Source organism: Periplaneta americana, chromosome 9, assembly GCF_040183065.1.
Source record: "Periplaneta americana isolate PAMFEO1 chromosome 9, P.americana_PAMFEO1_priV1, whole genome shotgun sequence".
NCBI lineage: Eukaryota > Metazoa > Arthropoda > Insecta > Blattodea > Blattidae > Periplaneta > Periplaneta americana.
Genome location: NC_091125.1, coordinates 171273792 through 171286339, shown reverse-complemented (window position 1 = coordinate 171286339; position 12548 = coordinate 171273792). Strand labels below are relative to the sequence as shown.

The following is a 12548-nucleotide window of genomic DNA, read 5'->3' as shown; positions in this document are numbered from 1 at the left end:
TTTCACCTTCCAAAACAGACTTTTTTCTACACAAGGAGAACAAAGGGGCTCAGAGGCCCGCGCTTTTAACTGTAGCATCCCCACATCTTCCTTAGTAATCACCGCTAAAATCGGGCAAATCCGCCGCACTTTTTCCTAGCCTTAATTTTTGGGTACCTGAAATATTTGAGTCTCTAATTCCGGAAATAATGGCCATACCGAGGAACGGGATGCGGCCCTGTATTCCCCCTTGACTTACTTCTTACACGATAGCATCAAAATGGCAATCGCGAACACTTTCTGATTTTCGAGAAAAAAGGGGAAGGGTTTAAACCACCCTTCCGCCGACATTCTTGCCGCCATAAGTCCGCAGTACGTGTAGTCACAACAATGCCGAAGAGTGCGTTGAATACAGCTCGTCGAACTCTATCTCCAGTATAAAGGACAACTCTCTATCCCCCTGCGTTTGGACGGGAGAGGCCGGCAAAATTTCAAAAAGTGGTCATTTTCACCTTCCAAAACAGACTTTTTTCTACACAAGGAGAACAAAGGGGCTCAGAGGCCCGCGCTTTTAACTGTAGCATCCCCACATCTTCCTTAGTAATCACCGCTAAAATCGGGCAAATGCGCCGCACTTTTTCCTAGCCTTAATTTTTGGGTACCTGAAATATTTGAGTCTCTAATTCCGGAAATAATGGCCATACCGAGGAACGGGATGCGGCCCTGTATTCCCCCTTGACTTACTTCTTACACGATAGCATCAAAATGGCAATCGCGAACACTTTCTGATTTTCGAGAAAAAAAGGGGAAGGGTTTAAACCACCCTTCCGCCGACATTCTTGCCGCCATAAGTCCGCAGTACGTGTAGTCACAACAATGCCGAAGAGTGCGTTGAATACAGCTCGTCGAACTCTATCTCCAGTATAAAGGACAACTCTCTATCCCCCTGCGTTTGGACGGGAGAGGCCGGCAAAATTTCAAAAAGTGGTCATTTTCACCTTCCAAAACAGACTTTTTTCTACACAAGGAGAACAAAGGGGCTCAGAGGCCCGCGCTTTTAACTGTAGCATCCCCACATCTTCCTTAGTAATCACCGCTAAAATCGGGCAAATCCGCCGCACTTTTTCCTAGCCTTAATTTTTGGGTACCTGAAATATTTGAGTCTCTAATTCCGGAAATAATGGCCATACCGAGGAACGGGATGCGGCCCTGTATTCACCCTTGACTTACTTCTTACACGATAGCATCAAAATGGCAATCGCGAACACTTTCTGATTTTCGAGAAAAAAAGGGGAAGGGTTTAAACCACCCTTCCGCCGACATTCTTGCCGCCATAAGTCCGCAGTACGTGTAGTCACAACAATGCCGAAGAGTGCGTTGAATACAGCTCGTCGAACTCTATCTCCAGTATAAAGGACAACTCTCTATCCCCCTGCGTTTGGACGGGAGAGGCCGGCAAAATTTCAAAAAGTGGTCATTTTCACCTTCCAAAACAGACTTTTTTCTACACAAGGAGAACAAAGGGGCTCAGAGGCCCGCGCTTTTAACTGTAGCATCCCCACATCTTCCTTAGTAATCACCGCTAAAATCGGGCAAATCCGCCGCACTTTTTCCTAGCCTTAATTTTTGGGTACCTGAAATATTTGAGTCTCTAATTCCGGAAATAATGGCCATACCGAGGAACGGGATGCGGCCCTGTATTCCCCCTTGACTTACTTCTTACACGATAGCATCAAAATGGCAATCGCGAACACTTTCTGATTTTCGAGAAAAAAAGGGGAAGGGTTTAAACCACCCTTCCGCCGACATTCTTGCCGCCATAAGTCCGCAGTACGTGTAGTCACAACAATGCCGAAGAGTGCGTTGAATACAGCTCGTCGAACTCTATCTCCAGTATAAAGGACAACTCTCTATCCCCCTGCGTTTGGACGGGAGAGGCCGGCAAAATTTCAAAAAGTGGTCATTTTCACCTTCCAAAACAGACTTTTTTCTACACAAGGAGAACAAAGGGGCTCAGAGGCCCGCGCTTTTAACTGTAGCATCCCCACATCTTCCTTAGTAATCACCGCTAAAATCGGGCAAATCCGCCGCACTTTTTCCTAGCCTTAATTTTTGGGTACCTGAAATATTTGAGTCTCTAATTCCGGAAATAATGGCCATACCGAGGAACGGGATGCGGCCCTGTATTCACCCTTGACTTACTTCTTACACGATAGCATCAAAATGGCAATCGCGAACACTTTCTGATTTTCGAGAAAAAAAGGGGAAGGGTTTAAACCACCCTTCCGCCGACATTCTTGCCGCCATAAGTCCGCAGTACGTGTAGTCACAACAATGCCGAAGAGTGCGTTGAATACAGCTCGTCGAACTCTATCTCCAGTATAAAGGACAACTCTCTATCCCCCTGCGTTTGGACGGGAGAGGCCGGCAAAATTTCAAAAAGTGGTCATTTTCACCTTCCAAAACAGACTTTTTTCTACACAAGGAGAACAAAGGGGCTCAGAGGCCCGCGCTTTTAACTGTAGCATCCCCACATCTTCCTTAGTAATCGCCGCTAAAATCGGGCAAATCCGCCGCACTTTTTCCTAGCCTTAATTTTTGGGTACCTGAAATATTTGAGTCTCTAATTCCGGAAATAATGGCCATACCGAGGAACGGGATGCGGCCCTGTAGTCACCCTTGACTTACTTCTTACACGATAGCATCAAAATGGCAATCGCGAACACTTTCTGATTTTCGAGAAAAAAAGGGGAAGGGTTTAAACCACCCTTCCGCCGACATTCTTGCCGCCATAAGTCCACAGTACGTGTAGTCACAACAATGCCGAAGAGTGCGTTGAATACAGCTCGTCGAACTCTATCTCCAGTATAAAGGACAACTCTCTATCCCCCTGCGTTTGGACGGGAGAGGCCGGCAAAATTTCAAAAAGTGGTCATTTTCACCTTCCAAAACAGACTTTTTTCTACACAAGGAGAACAAAGGGGCTCAGAGGCCCGCGCTTTTAACTGTAGCATCCCCACATCTTCCTTAGTAATCACCGCTAAAATCGGGCAAATGCGCCGCACTTTTTCCTAGCCTTAATTTTTGGGTACCTGAAATATTTGAGTCTCTAATTCCGGAAATAATGGCCATACCGAGGAACGGGATGCGGCCCTGTATTCCCCCTTGACTTAATTCTTACACGATAGCATCAAAATGGCTATCGCGAACACTTTCTGATTTTCGAGAAACCCTTCCGCCGACATTCTTGCCGCCATAAGTCCGCAGTACGTGTAGTCACAACAATGCCGAAGAGTGCGTTGAATACAGCTCGTCGAACTCTATCTCCAGTATAAAGGACAACTCTCTATCCCCCTGCGTTGAATACAGCTCGTCGAACTCTATCTCCAGTATAAAGGACAACTCTCTATCCCCCTGCGTTTGGACGGGAGAGGCCGGCAGAATTTCAAAAAGTGGTCATTTTCACCTTCCAAAACAGACTTTTTTCTACACAAGGAGAACAAAGGGGCTCAGAGGCCCGCGCTTTTAACTGTAGCATCCCCACATCTTCCTTAGTAATCACCGCTAAAATCGGGCAAATGCGCCGCACTTTTTCCTAGCCTTAATTTTTGGGTACCTGAAATATTTGAGTCTCTAATTCCGGAAATAATGGCCATACCGAGGAACGGGATGCGGCCCTGTATTCACCCTTGACTTACTTCTTACATGATAGCATCAAAATGGCAATCGCGAACACTTTCTGATTTTCGAGAAAAAAAGGGGAAGGGTTTAAACCACCATTCCGCCGACATTCTTGCCGCCATAAGTCCGCAGTACGTGTAGTCACAACAATGCCGAAGAGTGCGTTGAATACAGCTCGTCGAACTCTATCTCCAGTATAAAGGACAACTCTCTATCCCCCTGCGTTTGGACGGGAGAGGCCGGCAAAATTTCAAAAAGTGGTCATTTTCACCTTCCAAAACAGACTTTTTTCTACACAAGGAGAACAAAGGGGCTCAGAGGCCCGCGCTTTTAACTGTAGCATCCCCACATCTTCCTTAGTAATCACCGCTAAAATCGGGCAAATCCGCCGCACTTTTTCCTAGCCTTAATTTTTGGGTACCTGAAATATTTGAGTCTCTAATTCCGGAAATAATGGCCATACCGAGGAACGGGATGCGGCCCTGTATTCCCCCTTGACTTACTTCTTACACGATAGCATCAAAATGGCAATCGCGAACACTTTCTGATTTTCGAGAAAAAAAGGGGAAGGGTTTAAACCACCCTTCCGCCGACATTCTTGCCGCCATAAGTCCGCAGTACGTGTAGTCACAACAATGCCGAAGAGTGCGTTGAATACAGCTCGTCGAACTCTATCTCCAGTATAAAGGACAACTCTCTATCCCCCTGCGTTTGGACGGGAGAGGCCGGCAAAATTTCAAAAAGTGGTCATTTTCACCTTCCAAAACAGACTTTTTTCTACACAAGGAGAACAAAGGGGCTCAGAGGCCCGCGCTTTTAACTGTAGCATCCCCACATCTTCCTTAGTAATCACCGCTAAAATCGGGCAAATCCGCCGCACTTTTTCCTAGCCTTAATTTTTGGGTACCTGAAATATTTGAGTCTCTAATTCCGGAAATAATGGCCATACCGAGGAACGGGATGCGGCCCTGTATTCCCCCTTGACTTACTTCTTACACGATAGCATCAAAATGGCAATCGCGAACACTTTCTGATTTTCGAGAAAAAAAGGGGAAGGGTTTAAACCACCCTTCCGCCGACATTATTGCCGCCATAAGTCCGCAGTACGTGTAGTCACAACAATGCCGAAGAGTGCGTTGAATACAGCTCGTCGAACTCTATTTCCAGTATAAAGGACAACTCTCTATCCCCCTGCGTTTGGACGGGAGAGGCCGGCAAAATTTCAAAAAGTGGTCATTTTCACCTTCCAAAACAGACTTTTTTCTACACAAGGAGAACAAAGGGGCTCAGAGGCCCGCGCTTTTAAGTGTAGCATCCCCACATCTTCCTTAGTAATCACCGCTAAAATCGGGCAAATCCGCCGCACTTTTTCCTAGCCTTAATTTTTCGGTACCTGAAATATTTGAGTCTCTAATTCCGGAAATAATGGCCATACCGAGGAACGGGATGCGGCCCTGTATTCCCCCTTGACTTACTTCTTACACGATAGCATCAAAATGGCAATCGCGAACACTTTCTGATTTTCGAGAAAAAAAGGGGAAGGGTTTAAACCACCCTTCCGCCGACATTCTTGCCGCCATAAGTCCGCAGTACGTGTAGTCACAACAATGCCGAAGAGTGCGTTGAATACAGCTCGTCGAACTCTATCTCCAGTATAAAGGACAACTCTCTATCCCCCTGCGTTTGGACGGGAGATGCCGGCAAAATTTCAAAAAGTGGTCATTTTCACCTTCCAAAACAGACTTTTTTCTACACAAGGAGAACAAAGGGGCTCAGAGGCCCGCGCTTTTAACTGTAGCATCCCCACATCTTCCTTAGTAATCACCGCTAAAATCGGGCAAATGCGCCGCACTTTTTCCTAGCCTTAATTTTTGGGTACCTGAAATATTTGAGTCTCTAATTCCGGAAATAATAGCCATACCGAGGAACGGGATGCGGCCCTGTATTCCCCCTTGACTTACTTCTTACACGATAGCATCAAAATGGCAATCGCGAACACTTTCTGATTTTCGAGAAAAAAAGGGGAAGGGTTTAAACCACCCTTCCGCCGACATTCTTGCCGCCATAAGTCCGCAGTACGTGTAGTCACAACAATGCCGAAGAGTGCGTTGAATACAGCTCGTCGAACTCTATCTCCAGTATAAAGGACAACTCTCTATCCCCCTGCGTTTGGACGGGAGAGGCCGGCAAAATTTCAAAAAGTGGTCATTTTCACCTTCCAAAACAGACTTTTTTCTACACAAGGAGAACAAAGGGGCTCAGAGGCCCGCGCTTTTAACTGTAGCATCCCCACATCTTCCTTAGTAATCACCGCTAAAATCGGGCAAATCCGCCGCACTTTTTCCTAGCCTTAATTTTTGGGTACCTGAAATATTTGAGTCTCTAATTCCGGAAATAATGGCCATACCGAGGAACGGGATGCGGCCCTGTATTCACCCTTGACTTACTTCTTACACGATAGCATCAAAATGGCAATCGCGAACACTTTCTGATTTTCGAGAAAAAAAGGGGAAGGGTTTAAACCACCCTTCCGCCGACATTCTTGCCGCCATAAGTCCGCAGTACGTGTAGTCACAACAATGCCGAAGAGTGCGTTGAATACAGCTCGTCGAACTCTATCTCCAGTATAAAGGACAACTCTCTATCCCCCTGCGTTTGGACGGGAGAGGCCGGCAAAATTTCAAAAAGTGGTCATTTTCACCTTCCAAAACAGACTTTTTTCTACACAAGGAGAACAAAGGGGCTCAGAGGCCCGCGCTTTTAACTGTAGCATCCCCACATCTTCCTTAGTAATCGCCGCTAAAATCGGGCAAATCCGCCGCACTTTTTCCTAGCCTTAATTTTTGGGTACCTGAAATATTTGAGTCTCTAATTCCGGAAATAATGGCCATACCGAGGAACGGGATGCGGCCCTGTATTCACCCTTGACTTACTTCTTACTCGATAGCATCAAAATGGCAATCGCGAACACTTTCTGATTTTCGAGAAAAAAAGGGGACGGGTTTAAACCACCATTCCGCCGACATTCTTGCCGCCATAAGTCCGCAGTACGTGTAGTCACAACAATGCCGAAGAGTGCGTTGAATACAGCTCGTCGAACTCTATCTCCAGTATAAAGGACAACTCTCTATCCCCCTGCGTTTGGACGGGAGAGGCCGGCAAAATTTCAAAAAGTGGTCATTTTCACCTTCCAAAACAGACTTTTTTCTACACAAGGAGAACAAAGGGGCTCAGAGGCCCGCGCTTTTAACTGTAGCATCCCCACATCTTCCTTAGTAATCACCGCTAAAATCGGGCAAATCCGCCGCACTTTTTCCTAGCCTTAATTTTTGGGTACCTGAAATATTTGAGTCTCTAATTCCGGAAATAATGGCCATACCGAGGAACGGGATGCGGCCCTGTATTCCCCCTTGACTTACTTCTTACACGATAGCATCAAAATGGCAATCGCGAACACTTTCTGATTTTCGAGAAAAAAAGGGGAAGGGTTTAAACCACCCTTCCGCCGACATTCTTGCCGCCATAAGTCCGCAGTACGTGTAGTCACAACAATGCCGAAGAGTGCGTTGAATACAGCTCGTCGAACTCTATCTCCAGTATAAAGGACAACTCTCTATCCCCCTGCGTTTGGACGGGAGAGGCCGGCAAAATTTCAAAAAGTGGTCATTTTCACCTTCCAAAACAGACTTTTTTCTACACAAGGAGAACAAAGGGGCTCAGAGGCCCGCGCTTTTAACTGTAGCATCCCCACATCTTCCTTAGTAATCACCGCTAAAATCGGGCAAATCCGCCGCACTTTTTCCTAGCCTTAATTTTTGGGTACCTGAAATATTTGAGTCTCTAATTCCGGAAATAATGGCCATACCGAGGAACGGGATGCGGCCCTGTATTCCCCCTTGACTTACTTCTTACACGATAGCATCAAAATGGCAATCGCGAACACTTTCTGATTTTCGAGAAAAAAAGGGGAAGGGTTTAAACCACCCTTCCGCCGACATTCTTGCCGCCATAAGTCCGCAGTACGTGTAGTCACAACAATGCCGAAGAGTGCGTTGAATACAGCTCGTCGAACTCTATCTCCAGTATAAAGGACAACTCTCTATCCCCCTGCGTTTGGACGGGAGAGGCCGGCAAAATTTCAAAAAGTGGTCATTTTCACCTTCCAAAACAGACTTTTTTCTACACAAGGAGAACAAAGGGGCTCAGAGGCCCGCGCTTTTAACTGTAGCATCCCCACATCTTCCTTAGTAATCACCGCTAAAATCGGGCAAATCCGCCGCACTTTTTCCTAGCCTTAATTTTTGGGTACCTGAAATATTTGAGTCTCTAATTCCGGAAATAATGGCCATACCGAGGAACGGGATGCGGCCCTGTATTCCCCCTTGACTTACTTCTTACACGATAGAATCAAAATGGCAATCGCGAACACTTTCTGATTTTCGCCGACATTCTTGCCGCCATAAGTCCGCAGTACGTGTAGTCACAACAATGCCGAAGAGTGCGTTGAATACAGCTCGTCGAACTCTATCTCCAGTATAAAGGACAACTCTCTATCCCCCTGCGTTTGGACGGGAGAGGCAGGCAAAATTTCAAAAAGTGGTCATTTTCACCTTCCAAAACAGACTTTTTTCTACACAAGGAGAACAAAGGGGCTCAGAGGCCCGCGCTTTTAACTGTAGCATCCCCACATCTTCCTTAGTAATCACCGCTAAAATCGGGCAAATGCGCCGCACTTTTTCCTAGCCTTAATTTTTGGGTACCTGAAATATTTGAGTCTCTAATTCCGGAAATAATGGCCATACCGAGGAACGGGATGCGGCCCTGTATTCACCCTTGACTTACTTCTTACACGATAGCATCAAAATGGCAATCGCGAACACTTTCTGATTTTCGAGAAAAAAAGGGGAAGGGTTTAAACCACCCTTCCGCCGACATTCTTGCCGCCATAAGTCCGCAGTACGTGTAGTCACAACAATGCCGAAGAGTGCGTTGAATACAGCTCGTCGAACTCTATCTCCAGTATAAAGGACAACTCTCTATCCCCCTGCGTTTGGACGGGAGAGGCCGGCAAAATTTCAAAAAGTGGTCATTTTCACCTTCCAAAACAGACTTTTTTCTACACAAGGAGAACAAAGGGGCTCAGAGGCCCGCGCTTTAAATGTAGCATCCCCACATCTTCCTTAGTAATCGCCGCTAAAATCGGGCAAATCCGCCGCACTTTTTCCTAGCCTTAATTTTTGGGTACCTGAAATATTTGAGTCTCTAATTCCGGAAATAATGGCCATACCGAGGAACGGGATGCGGCCCTGTAGTCACCCTTGACTTACTTCTTACACGATAGCATCAAAATGGCAATCGCGAACACTTTCTGATTTTCGAGAAAAAAAGGGGAAGGGTTTAAACCACCCTTCCGCCGACATTCTTGCCGCCATAAGTCCGCAGTACGTGTAGTCACAACAATGCCGAAGAGTGCGTTGAATACAGCTCGTCGAACTCTATCTCCAGTATAAAGGACAACTCTCTATCCCCCTGCGTTTGGACGGGAGAGGCCGGCAAAATTTCAAAAAGTGGTCATTTTCACCTTCCAAAACAGACTTTTTTCTACACAAGGAGAACAAAGGGGCTCAGAGGCCCGCGCTTTTAACTGTAGCATCCCCACATCTTCCTTAGTAATCACCGCTAAAATCGGGCAAATGCGCCGCACTTTTTCCTAGCCTTAATTTTAGGGTACCTGAAATATTTGAGTCTCTAATTCCGGAAATAATGGCCATACCGAGGAACGGGATGCGGCCCTGTATTCCCCCTTGACTTACTTCTTACACGATAGCATCAAAATGGCAATCGCGAACACTTTCTGATTTTGCCGCCATAAGTCCGCAGTACGTGTAGTCACAACAATGCCGAAGAGTGCGTTGAATACAGCTCGTCGAACTCTATCTCCAGTATAAAGGACAACTCTCTATCCCCCTGCGTTTGGACGGGAGAGGCCGGCAAAATTTCAAAAAGTGGTCATTTTCACCTTCCAAAACAGACTTTTTTCTACACAAGGAGACCAAAGGGGCTCAGAGGCCCGCGCTTTTAACTGTAGCATCCCCACATCTTCCTTAGTAATCACCGCTAAAATCGGGCAAATGCGCCGCACTTTTTCCTAGCCTTAATTTTTGGGTACCTGAAATATTTGAGTCTCTAATTCCGGAAATAATGGCCATACCGAGGAACGGGATGCGGCCCTGTATTCCCCCTTGACTTACTTCTTACACGATAGCATCAAAATGGCAATCGCGAACACTTTCTGATTTTCGAGAAAAAAAGGGGAAGGGTTTAAACCACCCTTCCGCCGACATTCTTGCCGCCATAAGTCCGCAGTACGTGTAGTCACAACAATGCCGAAGAGTGCGTTGAATACAGCTCGTCGAACTCTATCTCCAGTATAAAGGACAACTCTCTATCCCCCTGCGTTTGGACGGGAGAGGCCGGCAAAATTTCAAAAAGTGGTCATTTTCACCTTCCAAAACAGACTTTTTTCTACACAAGGAGAACAAAGGGGCTCAGAGGCCCGCGCTTTTAACTGTAGCATCCCCACATCTTCCTTAGTAATCACCGCTAAAATCGGGCAAATGCGCCGCACTTTTTCCTAGCCTTAATTTTTGGGTACCTGAAATATTTGAGTCTCTAATTCCGGAAATAATGGCCATACCGAGGAACGGGATGCGGCCCTGTATTCCCCCTTGACTTACTTCTTACACGATAGCATCAAAATGGCAATCGCGAACACTTTCTGATTTTGCCGCCATAAGTCCGCAGTACGTGTAGTCACAACAATGCCGAAGAGTGCGTTGAATACAGCTCGTCGAACTCTATCTCCAGTATAAAGGACAACTCTGTATCCCCCTGCGTTTGGACGGGAGAGGCCGGCAAAATTTCAAAAAGTGGTCATTTTCACCTTCCAAAACAGAATTTTTTCTACACAAGGAGAACAAAGGGGCTCAGAGGCCCGCGCTTTTAACTGTAGCATCCCCACATCTTCCTTAGTAATCACCGCTAAAATCGGGCAAATCCGCCGCAATTTTTCCTAGCCTTAATTTTTGGGTACCTGAAATATTTGAGTCTCTAATTCCGGAAATAATGGCCATACCGAGGAACGGGATGCGGCCCTGTATTCCCCCTTGACTTACTTCTTACACGATAGCATCAAAATGGCAATCGCGAACACTTTCTGATTTTCGAGAAAAAAAGGGGAAGGGTTTAAACCACCCTTCCGCCGACATTCTTGCCGCCATAAGTCCGCAGTACGTGTAGTCACAACAATGCCGAAGAGTGCGTTGAATACAGCTCGTCGAACTCTATCTCCAGTATAAAGGACAACTCTCTATCCCCCTGCGTTTGGACGGGAGAGGCCGGCAAAATTTCAAAAAGTGGTCATTTTCACCTTCCAAAACAGACTTTTTTCTACACAAGGAGAACAAAGGGGCTCAGAGGCCCGCGCTTTGAACTGTAGCATCCCCACATCTTCCTTATTAATCACCGCTAAAATCGGGCAAATGCGCCGCACTTTTTCCTAGCCTTAATTTTTGGGTACCAGAAATATTTGAGTCTCTAATTCCGGAAATAATGGCCATACCGAGGAACGGGATGCGGCCCTGTATTCCCCCTTGACTTACTTCTTACACGATAGCATCTAAATGGCAATCGCGAACACTTTCTGATTTTCGAGAAAAAAAGGGGAAGGGTTTAAACCACCCTTCCGCCGACATTCTTGCCGCCTGAAGTCCGCAGTACGTGTAGTCACAACAATGCCGAAGAGTGCGTTGAATACAGCTCGTCGAACTCTATCTCCAGTATAAAGGACAACTCTCTATCCCCCTGCGTTTGGACGGGAGAGGCCGGCAAAATTTCAAAAAGTGGTCATTTTCACCTTCCAAAACAGACTTTTTTCTACACAAGGAGAACAAGGGGGCTCAGAGGCCCGCGCTTTTAACTGTAGCATCCCCACATCTTCCTTAGTAATCACCGCTAAAATCGGGCAAATCCGCCGCACTTTTTCCTAGCCTTAATTTTTGGGTACCTGAAATATTTGAGTCTCTAATTCCGGAAATAATGGCCATACCGAGGAACGGGATGCGGCCCTGTATTCCCCCTTGACTTACTTCTTACACGATAGCATCAAAATGGCAATCGCGAACACTTTCTGATTTTCGAGAAAAAAAGGGGAAGGGTTTAAACCACCCTTCCGCCGACATTCTTGCCGCCATAAGTCCGCAGTACGTGTAGTCACAACAATGCCGAAGAGTGCGTTGAATACAGCTCGTCGAACTCTATCTCCAGTATAAAGGACAACTCTCTATCCCCCTGCGTTTGGACGGGAGAGGCCGGCAAACTGTCAAAAAGTGGTCATTTTCACCTTCCAAAACAGACTTTTTTCTACACAAGGAGAACAAAGGGGCTCAGAGGCCCGCGCTTTTAACTGTAGCATCCCCACATCTTCCTTAGTAATCACCGCTAAAATCGGGCAAATCCGCCGCACTTTTTCCTAGCCTTAATTTTTGGGTACCTGAAATATTTGAGTCTCTAATTCCGGAAATAATGGCCATACCGAGGAACGGGATGCGGCCCTGTATTCCCCCTTGACTTACTTCTTACACGATAGCATCAAAATGGCAATCGCGAACACTTTCTGATTTTCGAGAAAAAAAGGGGAAGGGTTTAAACCACCCTTCCGCCGACATTCTTGCCGCCATAAGTCCGCAGTACGTGTAGTCACAACAATGCCGAAGAGTGCGTTGAATACAGCTCGTCGAACTCTATCTCCAGTATAAAGGACAACTCTCTATCCCCCTGCGTTTGGACGGGAGAGGCCGGCAAAATTTCAAAAAGTGGTCATTTTCACC

At 46.4% G+C, this 12548-nt stretch overlaps 1 protein-coding gene across 1 annotated transcript in view; it reads right to left on the bottom strand.

Moving 5' to 3' along the window:
• Positions 1-12548, bottom strand: part of LOC138706742 (uncharacterized) — a 446135-nt gene that overhangs the window by 29246 nt on the left and 404341 nt on the right. The window lies entirely within an intron of this gene.